The following is a 13,288-nucleotide window of genomic DNA, read 5'->3' as shown; positions in this document are numbered from 1 at the left end:
TAGAAAAAATATTATATATTATTTATATATAATATTATATATTATATCGTCTCGCTGTCACTAACGTATTAAATATTATATTACCTTATAGTATATTTTTAGTGCATAGTACAATCCATTTCCCTCAGTCTAAACAACTCGGGAATACCCTGAATTTATCTATGAACATGGAATAGACTACCTTGGGGGGTCCGTTAGATCGAGATTTTACTGTATATCAAAAAATCATATTTAATTCATTCTTTCAGTCATTAAAAATGTATTAAAAAAATTTAAACTTCCGGAGCTTTTATAACGTATAGTGATGAAATGATTTCAATCTTTTTTCGATCTCCTTTAAAAAGTTTTCAATCTCTTCTCAAAGTGAATACTTCACATTATAACGGTCCTTTTCTATTTTTATTAATGAGTATCAAAAATGCTTTTTATTTTATTATAAACCAACTGTAAGCTTCGAATTGATATCTACAGCCTCAAAGCAAACCAAACCTGAGTCTGACGTAAAAGGAAATTGCACAACATCTCAAATTAAGTAAACACGTAATTAACAAAGGACATTGCACGGGTGAAAACAAACGTTGTATTTTTTAATTAAAATCGTTTTTTGTGCATTCTTTTGGTTTATGATTAAAATAATTTAGAGATAAAAATTGCTTTTTTCTTAAATGTAGTAATCTTGGATATGTGGGGTTTAAGTTTTAATTTCCTTGGTTTTTAATAATACCATAAAAAAATCGTAAACCACAAAGTACAAAAGACTTTTACGTTCAGACAAAATCGTAAAGACTTCTATAAAGAAAAGGATTTTGAAGAGCTTCAGTCATTAAACGATGCGTTTTTAGGCTTTTTTTGTCCTAATTTTAAATGAAAAACAATAATAAATGTATTCTTAAAAAGTTTTTTTACAACAAAATTTAAGGGATCTTTTAGAAACACTTACCTTGTTGATAGCAGGAAAATTCAACAGGTTGTCGTCGTGGAGTTTTGTCAGCTCGTCGAGTTTCGAGCTGTTGCTTCTTTCTACTTTTCCAAACAAACACCCGGACAACACTCGCTTCACCGGATATTTACTTATCTATACTTTACGATTGAAATTTTGAAATTATTTTTTTTGAGAAAGATGATGCGTTGCGTACCGTGGTCGATTCTTCCGGTTTGTTATAGGACCGGTCCGCTATGGCCAAAGACCACGGGTTATGTGGACGTCGCGACGCTCCCGGAGCATCTTTATACGCTTTGCCATGCGCGCCTCCGGTCAAAATTCGTCATTGATGACTTTATGACTTCATCCCCTTAACATTCATACAACATCAAAAGAAAATCTGGAAGAAAAAGATTCTTTTAGAATTGAGCGAATAAAATATTTCAATCTTTCGTTGGAATTTGTAATTAAAATATGGAAATTGAGGCAAAAGTTTATTGTAGGTATTTTATTACAATTTGTGGGTAAATTTAGATACCTATATTTTAATTACGCTGTATTCAACACAATAAATTTACACCGGTTTAAACACAACTTCCCATTAAACTAAAGGGTACTGAATAGAAACGAGTTCATATTTCCAAATGAATAAACATAAATATTTTATTGAATCCACAAAATAGTGGTGAATTTGGAACGTCTTTTACAGTCTTTAAAATCAATTTATTAAAAAATAATCTTTAATAATAATCTTTCCAAAGAATTATGCAATTCCAATTATGAATTATTATATTATTATAAGAATATGCAAAGTGAGACAAAAGTTTAGAAATGCCCCATTTACTGCTAAATAGATAATCAGTGTGATACAAAATATGGGAAACGTCTATTTTGGAATATCAGATTCCAGACTTGTTTTCAGATTTACTGTTTTATTGTTATTATAAATAACTTTAGATTTTTCCAATACGATTTCAATCATATGTAATTTTTGAGATTTGAGCAGCAGCGAAATCTACAAAGCAAAAAATTGCCCTTACATTGACAATGTTTTCAGATTTACTGTTTTATTGTTATTATAAATAACTTTAGATTTTTCCAATACGATTTCAATCATATGTAATTTTTGAGATTTGAGCAGCAGCGAAATCTACAAAGCAAAAAATTGCCCTTACAACTCTATCTAGCAAGTCTATGCCTCCCATGTAAGAGCTGTAAAGAGTTGTACAACATGTTTTGTAGAAGCGAGAAAGATTGGTTTGTGCCGGATTTGCCATACTTTTGTCAGATAAGATTTATTGGAAATATTTTTGTCGCGATTCTGACCTATTTTCCAGAAGCAGTTATTAGATCATTGATGATTCTTAAACCCGAACGAATCTACATTGCAGTTATCACTAATCATTTTCTTTCTAAAGAGCTGTTTTATTCTTCACATACTCAACAGTCCAATTATCATGCTACATCCAAAAAGTAACCGTTGAATTTCTGCTACAGTTGAACAGGGTGGATCCTCAAGTCAAAACCAATTTTGAGCTTAGTTCCTGAATATTTTCTTTACTTTCTGTTATTTATAACGACCAAGTGCTGAAGTGATAATTAGAATTTATTTATAATATTACAGATTTCATCATGGATTCCAAACCTGGACCCAGTGGTGTAACTAGACGCAGGCCTATAAAAAAATTGAAAGAACATGAACTTGCAGCCGCACTTTGAGAGTGATGATTCTGAAGGAAGCTTATTCTTATCATCCTGCTCGGAATTTGACATGGATGATTTGAGGTGGAGTCATCGGAATCTGGGGATGAAGTAGATCCTGAAACGTCAGTTCAAGAGGAAGCTGTACAAGAGGGAACAGAAGAATGGCAAGAGATACGTGTGGGTAAATTACCACTTCATATACAGTTTTTAAGCTCAGAATCATACAAAATTGATGACATTGATACACAAAATCAAGAAAGTGTAACTGCCATGCAGATATTCCGGAAGTTTTTTGACGCAGAAGTTTTGAGTGTTAACAAATAAAAATGCTGCAACTACTATTCAAAACAGTCGACCAAGTCACTCGGCCAGAATCAATAAGTGGGTGGATACCAATGAAGATGAAATGTGGAAGTTTTTTGCTGTCCTTCTTTATATGGGATTTGTAAAGTATCCAAAAATAGCTGATTATTGGCCCACCAGCATTTTATACAAAAATTGTATCGTTCTAAAAGTAATGAGCAGAAATAGATTTCAACTATTGCTGAGATTCGTTCATTTTGCCGATAATTCGACGACTGACAGAAGTGATAGGTTATACGAAGTTAGAAATCTAATTGACATGATGAAGGAACGATGCAATGTCGAATGTGTGCCTGGAGAAATGATAGCTGTTGATGAAACAATGATTCCTTTTCGTGGCCGATTATTGTTCAGACAATACATTCCCAACAAAAGCCACAACTATGGAGTGATAATGTTCAAGTTGTGCAATCCAAATGGTTATACACTGAGCATGTCATTGTATTCTGGACAAACAGTTACTGCACTAAACAGCAGACTGCAGTCCGCTGGACTTGCTGAAAGAGTAGTTATGAAACTTACAGAGCCATATTTATCTGAAGGAAGGCTTATAGTAGTGGATAACTTTTATACATTGGTGCCATTGACAATTTCACTTTTACAGAGAGATACCCATTTATTAAAAAAAAAGGATATCATAACAAAAAAACTAAAAAAAAGGAAAAGTGGTTGGTAAACAAAATTCGAAAGGAATTGTTGTTGGAATGTGCGATGTCTACTTCCTAAGCACAAAACATACTTTGGAAAAGATGACAACTAAACAAAAAAACAGGTTGGGAGAGGACGTTCTGTTTTAGAATACAACAATAGCAAGCAAGGAATAGACCTTTCAGACCAAATGTCAAGTTATTTTACGCCCTTGAGAAAAACCATCAGATGGTATCACAAAGTAGCTTTTGAGGTTCTATTGAATACTGCTGTAGTCAATACGCCTTTCATTTACAATCAGTTTCACAAAAGGAAAATTCATATTGCCTCATTCAGGGAGATGGTTGTGCTTGAGATGCTAGGTATTGAAAAGAATATCGTTACACCAAAACGTTCAGATTCCCTGAAGCACAACTTAGTGCAAAGTGAAGAAAAGGATAACAACAATCGGCGAAATCGGCAACAAATCGTTACGCAGAAGCTGCAAAAGAAGGACGTTCAGTGGCACAAAAACAAGGAAAATTAGTTTCCACAAGATGTCATGTTTGTGACAAGTATATGTGTCTTCCATATTTTACAAAACTTCATTGAAAATACGAAAATAATTGTTGTAAGTCAAGATCTCATTGTACTTTAGTAATCCTGGTGATCCTCATGGCACTAAAGTAAAACAGTTGTCACTACAGTGCCATGAGGATCACCGGTAAAGTCACTTTTTTTTTCTTCTTTCTACCCTCATATATACCATTTACATGTAAAAAAGATGTCGTACGTAATTAGTTGTATGGTGGCAGCCAACGTGTTAACAGACAAAAGACGTTTCTGTCCTCTGAGATGCTCATTGCACATGCTGTTGAAATGACAGATACTGCTCTAAAATCAATTGAATGCCTTCAAATTACTAGCCGACCTGCCAAAATATTTCTCCTCCTCGATATTATCCATATCCTGGCTCTATACGTTATTTTCATCCATGTCAGAATTCCCTTCTTCATATTCAGGGATGTTAAAGTCCAATGACGCACGCTGAATTGTCTCGTCAGATAAACCTGAAATCATTATAAACAAGTAAATTTATTTTCAAAAGTACCCAGAGTATCATATGTGATTTCCTCAATATTTCGTATGATATTCGCGTTAAAATAAACTTTTACATTATTTATATTATATAGTACTAAACAAGAACATAACAAATAAACAACAACATTTAACTACTCAGAAATCTATAATTTAATAGTTACTTACACTTACGGGCAATTAACATGGCGAAAACTTGGAATTTTTAGAAAAACTGGCCTTACAAATTAAAAGCTAAAGATTTACTTGACGAAAGTTGTAGTTATACATCGCTAGAGATCATTTTATTCCTTCAATAATTCAAGTAGGAAAACTAACAACTGATGCTTTCTCTCCTACAAAGATGACAAACAGGGCTGCTGTCCCTCTCACACAATATTCAAGATCTATATCCACTCAACCCTGAAACATTGGAAAAGGAAATACAACCCGATGGGAATATGAGCAACATGCACACCATGCTGTTCGCGGATGACCAAATCGTTTCTGCAGAAGACGAAGAGGATATGAGGTATATGTTAAATAAGCTAGAAGAAGAATACAATAAATGGGGCTTGGAAATGAATAAATATGAGACATAATATATGGTAATTGGAGGAATGGAAAACACATACAATTGGAAACCGACATAATAAAACATGTAGACCAGTACGAATACCTTGGGGTAGTTATAAACGAAGATGGAAAATACAATAAAGATGTAATGTTGGGAAGGAAAGGTGGCAGAGGAAAAAAAGCGATAAAGGCAATGGAACAAAAATACTTTTAGGACCATATAGAACCATTAATGACGTATGGGTCAGAAGTGTGAGTGAGAGACAAAGACACAATTCGAAGACTACTAGCAGTAGAGATGATGTTTTGGAGAAGATGCTGGACCGAGTTGAAAATGAGGAAATAAGAAGAAGAATGATGGCACAAAACTCAACACTATAAATGAAAAGCAACTAAAATGGTATGGACATCTACGCCGATTGAGTAAAGAAAGAATCCCACTTAAAGTTTGGAACTGGGTGCTAGCAGAAAGAAACAAAAGTGGTAGAGCTAGGAAAAAATAAATCCAGGATATCAATGTGGAGATGGAGAAGAGGTGAAAATTATTGGAATGGTAAGAACCGCTGGCGGTTAGGATGAGAAGCGACAATAAAAAAAAGCTGCAACTACTCGCCAAATTGAAATAGTGGCCTATAATAGTAGTGGATTAATGGCCTTCTTGAGAAGATTTTTTTTATTAGTATCAAATATAATATATATTCTTATGCCTTTAGTGTAGAAAAAGATAATCACAACAAGTCTTTGAACATCTGTGTATCCTTTTTCTACAGAGATCCAACGTTTACAAACCCCCACAAGTTAATAAATTAAACACGAAAATATAAATTGAATTATCAAAGCAGCTTACATACATATACTAGGGTATGATTGGTTTCACATTTCCTATCATAAAATCCTTTTGCCCATTTTTTTAAACGTTCAGCCTCTGATAGTAATCTACAATTGCTTACCCGATTTTTGTTTACAGTGCCAGTTATATGCCCATTTCTTCAATGCAAGGAGAAAGCTTTCTGATGTAAACCAGTTCTTGTAGTCCACACAAATTAATTTTCTGCATCAAATCACCAGCTTAATATAAAAAAATTGAGAAACATTTTACTGGAATCATGACGTCACCAACTTTCAAAACATAATTTTTTGAAGTACTTTTTGGGACGTTAAATTGGTTGAAATCCATTTTTTGACACAAGTATCTTCAACACAGGAAGATTCTTGCTCGCCATCGTACTTCAACATAATTCAGATATTATGTTGTCAAGAAGGAAGATTTTCATACTCTCACATCTTTCCAGAAGCTTAAACCATAATCTTTAAACTTTAGATACTTTAAGATCCACGCAAAATTTGCACAAGATTTTTATATGATGTACCCATTCTTCAATCTTAAGTGTGTTACAAAATTCAAATAATGCAATAATTAAGTAAAAATCACATCGGTCGTGACATTGTGTATGAATGTAAATCGGTATAATATAAGGTATTGGATGATGTTAATACACCAGACGTAATAGCGCATTAGACCAAACTACGCATTCTACCATCGATTAGAGTACCGTTCAATTAACAACGCAGCACATGTTGAATACTTAATTAAGCAGACATTAGGTATTTAAACAATTTACTTGATTAAGGCCCACTTTTACCACCTCTTGATAAATTTATCCGTTAGATAAATCCAGGTCGTAGCCAATGAGCTTAAAACCGCTGTAGTCATGGACCTAAATTAATACGTTATCATTTAGCTGAATTGTAATAAAAATTTTAAATTAATTTCAATATCAATTTCTGCATTAAATCTTAAAAGTTATATATGGTTGGAGTCGCATTGAAGAGTAAAATCTAGTATTGAAAGAATATACAGGGTGTTTAAAGATAAATACTGTTCAACACACACAATATATAACAGATTTCCTCCACCTTGGGTGCATGTATCTAAAAGAAAATCTGAAGCGGTATTTTCGGATCTATCCAAAAAAACCAAAAACAGCATTCTTAGTGTCATAATAACGTTAATCATATCACTGGGCATGAAATGAAATCAATATGAGCAACATTTTGTAGCTTGAAAGTTGGGGCAATTTAAACCTTCTGTGCTAAAGTTAAAGAATTTGATTCAAAATTTATTATTTATACAACACTAAAAAGACACATAAGCTTGTATAACTTCTAGCTATTTTCTAATCGTTCAAGATATTTCTCATGGTATTCCGGGAAGTGCACAATCTTTTATGTAATGCAATCGATGATAAATGATAACAATAAAAGTTTATTACTTATAGCTATGAAAGTTCTACAACTGTTGGTACTTGAGATACCAATGTGGTTTACTGCCTTATTTTGACGCAAAATGTACCAAAAATGATAAAAATAAGGAGAAAAGTGAATTCAAATTTCATGATTATTTTGTCTTGGACAAAATTGCACATTAGTGGTGCAAAATGTGCCAAAATCATATTTAAGTTTTCTTTTGCATCGTTGACAAGTGTTATCATATTAATTCTGTATTTATACAATAAACTGGAATGGTAGACATTAGAACAATAAACTGGATCTTCGACATTTTGTCACACCTCACCTGAAATATCGTATGGTAAGTCATAATAGAAGTGATGAACAACAAGGGAATAAAAATTGATCGTTGGCGAAGCCCTCTACCATTGAATGCTTTTCTATAAACTGATGTATTTTTGATAACAAAATTTTATGGTAAAAAATAATTATACACCGCAGAACAATAAACTCTTTATGTCCAAACCAGGACGACATTAATTGTTGTTGTTTCATCGAGGTTATACATTTTTTATTAAACTCTTCATTATGCTCTGCACATTTATAATTAAAATTCTATATTGTTATATTTTTGTTGCTTTGAATATAAGAATACATTGTGCCATATTTTAGTACAGGATTAGGATTGATAACTACCGTAGAATTAGGTGCAAAAATAAAACGAAATGTAACATCTGCTGAGGAACTTAAAGGGCAAACCGATTTTGAAGTAAATGTTGAATTAGGCGATTTTCTGATACTGTATTGACTTTTACTTGGTGTTTACAGCATTACAATGAATGATATAAAGTAAATTGCGTGATAGTGGTACCAAATGTTTGCAAGGATCAAAACATGGATTAGAAAGTGCTAGATGTTGTGTCCCAAGAAGTCAAACATTTTGAAACTTTGTGACAGAATTAAAACGCAATCAAAATACACTCAGTAGAGGCATTTGGAATCAATTTTAGCAAAATATGCAATCCCCCATTCCAGGGGGATAATAGTACTTGAGAGTACCGTCAAGCATTAAAATATATTTTCAGTATACAAAAACTTTTATTGAAATTAAGAAATGACACTTATTTTTAAAACTTATTTTTTTTCTCTTTAAAATGATGTATAATAATTGTTGTTGTGTGAAAAATATTGAGGAAAAAAATGTTGACAATACTTATATTTTCGTATAACCTAAAAGTGTCAAAAAGATGCTAATTTAAAAATTTCTGGAAGCCGTATTTATTGAAATTAAGGAATGAGACTTTTTGTAAATTAAAGCCCAAAGCTTTCTCTTTAAAATGATGTATAATAATTGTTGGGTTGGATTAGAAAAATATTGAGGAAAAAAATGTTGTCCTAAAACTTACATTTTCGTATAACCTAAAAGTGTCAAAAAGATGCTAATTTAAAAATTCCTGGAAGCCGTATTTATTGAAATTAAGGAATAAGACTTATTCTAAATTAAAGCTCAACGCTTTCTCTTTAAAATGATGTATAATAATTGTTGGATTGGATTGGATAAATATTGAGAAAAAGAATATTGAATCAAAACTTACATTTTTGTATAACCTAAAAGTGTCAAAAAAGATGCTAATTTAAAAATTCCTGGAAGGCGTATTTATTGAAATTAAGGAATGAGACTTATTCTAAATTAAAGCTCAAAGCTTTCTCTTTAAAATGATGTATAATAATTGTTGGCTTAGATTAGAAAAATATTGAGAAAAAAGTATTGAAACAAAACTTACATTTTCGTATAACCTAAAAGTGTCAAAAAGATGCTAATTTAAAAATTCCTGAAAGCCGTGCTTATTGAAATTAAGGAATGAGACTTATTTTAAATTAAAGCTCAATGCTTTTTTTTGAATGATCTGTAATAATCACACCTAATAACCATTTATCAAAAAGATACCTTTTTGAACAATAAAATTCAATAAGACCACTTTTCACTAAACTTCTAACCTCAAATCTGGACGAATAAATTTACCTAAAAACCCTATAGTGCGGATTGTATTATTTTTTATACAGATTCTTTCTTGTATAGTAGAAAGTACCAACAGCTCAAAATGCGCCAAATAAATGACTACAGTTTAAAATGAGTGTTTAAAACTACCGGTACTTTAAAGTACCGTCGGGACACAAAGGGTTAAGTCAAGTATTGTAAGGCATGATTGTAGTTGGAATGTTGGATAGGCCAAGAGGAAACTGTTGTGTGCAATTAAGGCAGAAGTAAAAGATGCGGGGAAGAAATTCGTTAACTACTGAGTTAAAAAAACTAAAAACTCTTCCATTAACTAAATAAACTGATAAATAAAATGTCAAGGATTTTGATATAGCAATATTAGATAATTCCAATTCTCTTGATAAGATGAAAAAAGCTATGTCAACATTTTATTACATGACCTCTACTGATAAAAAATCGCAACACGGTTACTGCCCAATTGATTGGTTTAACTATTTTAAAGCAATAGATAGATGCAATAAGCAATATAGATGCTATAAACAATTACAATTTCTTGAATAGATACTTGGAGAAAAATATGCAGAACAACAATCAGCCTTTCAACAGCTATGTATGAAATTTGATTCCTAAGCAGATAGTATCTTTCATAAAGAGTTAATGTTTCTGTTAAAAATAATGAAACTGCTGAAATATGGGAGCAACAATCAGCAGAAATACTTAATTTAAGTGTGAAAGTCACAACCGACGCTTCAAACCAAACGACCATTTCAGAAGTGTTGAAACATTTTTAACACAACTTTGTCGAGCGGCTGGAGTTTGTGGATTACATTGCTTAGTTAGAAGATATAGCAGCTTTTTCTGCAAGTGTAATTTCAAGATGACGCGTGAACCCATCAAGTAACCTCATCCAGCAAGTTTATACCTCATGGAATAATCGTATATAATAGTAGTCGTCTTTGATTTTTGATTCATACATAACTTTGATTCATATCTTACAATGCCCTTGGTTTATGGGCTGTTCAATTAGTAACAATTTGAATGTAACAAAAATTTATGATTTGTTATAAATAACAGCATATCCTAAACTAATCATGTAGATATAAAACGCTCATTAAATGAATGCTTCAATGGAATTACCAATAATAAAAAAAACACCTACAATGCGTGGGTAATAAACGATTTATACACCAAATTACATATAAAAGATTATATTTTATGAAAATCTACACTTATCAAAAAAAAAACACAGATTTATAACTATTAATGTACAGATTCCATTCTAAATATATCCCCGTAATCTTCATCGCCACAATCGATTACCAACCTAAAGTAAACACGATAGTACAAGAATACAAACGTGATAATGGCTGTCATAGATCAATCAAGACTTGAGCTTTTTAAAGCTTTACATGTATGGAAAAATACGACATTTATGCCTGCTAAAAAAATAAATTAAAGTAAATGTAGACTTTTAAGTTTGGAATTATAAGTTAATTTTGTGACCTGAAGGGATTTAATTTTATGACCTAAATCGAATACTCTCCTGTCTCTATCGCCTCCAGGTAATCGAGGTGAGCCACTTTTGCTATTTAATACCTTATTTTGCATATGTTAACAGTAGAAAATTTGCATTTGTATACAAACTACTTTATTTTTAGTAGTATTTAGTTTTTATACAGAAACTGTAATAGCTATTTACGTAACCAGTTATGAAAAGTTGTTTATATATATAGTTTTTTATAACTAGTAATGTAATGAAATCATTACATCACTCATCATAAGAAAAGTGACTTTACATAACGTTAAAAAGACATGTAAAATTTAATTTTCATAATGGAATTAGGTAAAAACATTTTTTAATAAAATTCAAATTTGAATCATTCATTTTCTAATCAATTCATATTTATTATTCACAAGTTGATCTTTATTTTCTTGCGTGATAAAAAAAGTTACCAAATCAATACCGAAGAAGTGTTAATTTTTAATTTTCATTGACCATAAACAAGCTTCTATTAATCAAGAAATGAAATAAGCTTTTTTCGTTAATTTTTCATTTCATTTCTAATTTTCAACGAAACTCAAATAAACTTTTACGTTTTATAAAACAATAAACATCTTCATCAACATTTTCATAAACTTACTCAAAACATTTTGATGAATCTCTCTTATTTTCCGGTCAAACTGAATAAGATGAACTAAAACGGGTTGTTAGTCGAGCAGAACTAGAGAACTCAATTACATTTTTAATTACGACAAGTGTTGCGGTCGTCGACTTAGCTATCAACCAACCCCTTTTCCTAAAGCGCTCCCTTTTAGCTCTCTCGCGTTGGAAATCTAACGCTTTACGCGGCTTCTCGTATTTCGTCATACTTGATTACTTCCGACGATTACACACGGAAACAAGAAAGAAATTCATTTCCTGTGGGAATATCATGCAAATGAGGAATAAGAGAAAAATGCTCTAATTAAACTAAGTATACGAGGATAATTTTAGATGTTTTCTATCAACAAGTAATTTATTGAAGTAATTATCTGATAATTTGATAAAACTTTCAACCTCGAAACGTTTTGGTTTTGTTATTATTAAATTGGTTATGAAGATAATTTATAACTTTGATTGGATATTAGAATTATTAATGATGATGGATTCATTTTAGATATAGTTTGGGTTGGTAACAAACTTTTTCACTTTACAAGCCGATATCTTCGTTCTCTTTAGAGATAGCGAAATACTAAATATACCATTCAAAAGCCTGATTTTTTTTCACCTAAAACCAGATTTTGTCCTGTCAAAATCATGATATCAACAGCAAGAAAAAATAAAGAACGTCTCCGTGTACTGAATACACCTCAAAATTAACAAACTTCAAGTCAGTGTGCCGAATTTAAAAAAAGCTTTATCAATTTGGAAATAACACACTTTGAGCTATCTAAATTCGGGTTAAGGTCAATATCAATCGGCATCTGCCAAAAAATACGCCTAATATACAACCCTACACATAGAATTGGTAAATTGATCTTTATCAATACAACTCTTTTATTTGGTAGAAACAAACTAGCACACTAAAACAGTATCAATCATATAAAAAATTTTATGCTCTTTCCATCGTTCCGTAACAAAAATCGAATACAAGATTTAAAACTTTTTTTTTTTTAAAAAACCTTAATAGCGCATTTTTAGAATGCATTAAATAACTTTCGGGATAATAACTTTCTTATATGATATGGACAAAACTCCATGATCATATAGAATCTATAGCAAATTTTCCGCCTTATACAGTGGTATGTAACTTTAATAGATTGCATGGTTGCATAAGCATTTTCCCCCAAAAACTGCAAAAACCATGTATAATTGCCATATGTAAATGTTTACGACGTCACAACTTTCTTATACGAAATGGATAAAACTCCGTGACCATATAGAATATATAGAAAATTTTCCACTCTATACAACAGTATATAACATTAGTAGATCGTAGGGTTGCACAAAAATTTACCCCCCAAAAACTGTAAAATCCGCGTATAATTGACCGCATGAAAATGTTTTCGGCGTCATAATTTTCTTATATGATACGGACAAAACTCCGAGATCATATAGGATCCATAAGAAATTTTCCGCTTTATGCAGTGATATATAATTTTAGTAGATCGTACGGTAGCGCAAACATTTTCCCCCCAAAAACTGCAAAATCCGACTATAATTATCGTATGTAAATGTTTACGACGCCAAAACTTTCTTATATGATACGGACAAAACTCCGAGATCATATAGCATCTATAGGAAATTTTCC

General features: G+C 31.6%; 1 protein-coding gene across 2 annotated transcripts in view; it reads right to left on the bottom strand.

The window, feature by feature from the left end:
- LOC111420432 (diuretic hormone 44) overlaps window positions 1-1,199 on the bottom strand; it is a 107,448-nt gene extending 106,249 nt beyond the window's left edge. Inside the window, exon 1 of one of the 2 annotated variants that reach the window (XM_071196733.1) lies at window positions 941-1,199. The gene's annotated coding sequence lies outside the window, so the exon portion shown is untranslated. The remainder of the gene's footprint in view (window positions 1-940) is intronic. The other variant, XM_071196731.1, reaches the window with a different exon arrangement.
- Window positions 1,200-13,288: the final 12,089 nt, after the last annotated feature.

This window comes from Onthophagus taurus, chromosome 6 (genome assembly GCF_036711975.1).
Source record: "Onthophagus taurus isolate NC chromosome 6, IU_Otau_3.0, whole genome shotgun sequence".
Lineage (NCBI taxonomy): Eukaryota > Metazoa > Arthropoda > Insecta > Coleoptera > Scarabaeidae > Onthophagus > Onthophagus taurus.
The sequence above is the reverse complement of the archived record's forward strand: the minus strand, read 5'-3'. Positions and strand labels throughout refer to the sequence as shown.